General features: G+C 38.9%; 1 pseudogene; it reads left to right on the forward strand.

Moving 5' to 3' along the window:
- Positions 1-294: 294 nt before the first annotated feature.
- LOC121978854 lies at positions 295-366 on the forward strand (annotated as a pseudogene).
- Positions 367-1,517: the final 1,151 nt, after the last annotated feature.

Raw genomic sequence — 1,517 nt, forward strand, 5'->3', positions numbered from 1 at the left:
ACCGTGTTGTTTCCCATGGTCTCAAACTTTTTGGTCAGAGCACCCAGCTTTGCAGACATGAGTGTGTCTGCATCTACGTCGAATTTTCCTGATGCCTTTATTGGATTTCCTGAGAAAGAACTACTAGATCTTTCAGTTGCCCACTAATGGTGGTTTTGTGCCACATTCTCTATGATCTCTTCAGCTTCATCAAGGCTCTTGTTCATTAGTGCTCCTCCTGCTGCAGAATCGAGAGATACCTTCGTGTGATAGTTGATTCCATTGTAAAATGTGTATAGAACCAACCATTTCTCAATGCCATGATGGGGGCACTGTCTCAGCATACTTTTGAATCTGTCCCATGCTTCAAATAATGATTCTGAGTCTATCTGTTTGAAGCTTGCGATCAAATTCCTCATGTGAGCAGTTTTGCTTGGTGGGTAGAATTTGTCCAAGAATTTCTGCTCACACTGCTCCCAAGATGTAATGCTGTTTGCTAGAAGGGAATTTAGCCACTGTTTGGCTGTCTTTCAGGGAGAATCCAAAAAGCAATAACCTCACTGATTCTGGAGGGACTTCCTTCACTTTCATGGTACCACAAATCTCGTAGAAAAGCTCTAAGTGGTGGTTTGGATCATCGTGCAGTCCTCCTCCAAATTGATTCAGCTGAACTATGTGAATTACTGCAGGCTTAATTTCAAAATTATTAACTTCGATTGGTGGTCGAGTAATGCTAGACCGAACCCCTCGTGCATAAGGTGCTGCATAATCCTTCAATAGTTTGTCAGCCATCTCTGAAGATTCTTGTGCGGCTTGAAATGCTTTTTGTAAGTTTCTTCTTCTCAAGAAGGTCCTATCGATCTTTGGATCGAACGGTAGAAGTTGTCCTGAAAGATTAGCTCTTCTCATGCAACAACAAGATATGGAATATAGTAAAGAAGAGAGATGAAGTAATATTATTATTTTTTTAGCGTTTTAATAAAAAAATGCGGAAAAATAAAGAAAAGCAAGAATAAAATTATTTATGTCTAAAATGTAAAATATCAGAAAAAGGAAAGATAAAGGAAAAAGAAACTAAGTCTAGTCTAATCTAATATGACTTTCGCTAATGTTATAGACGCAGTCCCCGGTAACGACGCCAAAAACTTGTTACGATTTCGTAAGTGCACAGATTCGTCGTCAGTAATAAAGATTAGCGATCCCACGTGGACTGGTTATAAGCACTAGTGATAGCTCACTTAGGATTAGCTAAACTACCGATGATTGTAAGTTATCTAAAGAAAAGAGATTTGGAAACGAAAACGAGAACTAGCAAAGAAGAAGTAATAGACTTGGTTTATGAAGAGTCCTAGGAGTTCGGTTTCATTGTGGTGGTATTGATGTATCACATTCTATTCTTTACTCATTGTCCATCAACATGCATTTTTCGGAAGCTGAAATATCTATTCTTAGGTACCAAATAAAGAAGATCCCTATGAAATCCTATTACGGTTAACCCCTGTCACTAGGGCGCCTCGGTAGATTACAAGAACACTACT

Source organism: Zingiber officinale, chromosome 4B (genome assembly GCF_018446385.1).
Source record: "Zingiber officinale cultivar Zhangliang chromosome 4B, Zo_v1.1, whole genome shotgun sequence".
NCBI classification, from domain to species: Eukaryota; Viridiplantae; Streptophyta; class Magnoliopsida; order Zingiberales; family Zingiberaceae; genus Zingiber; species Zingiber officinale.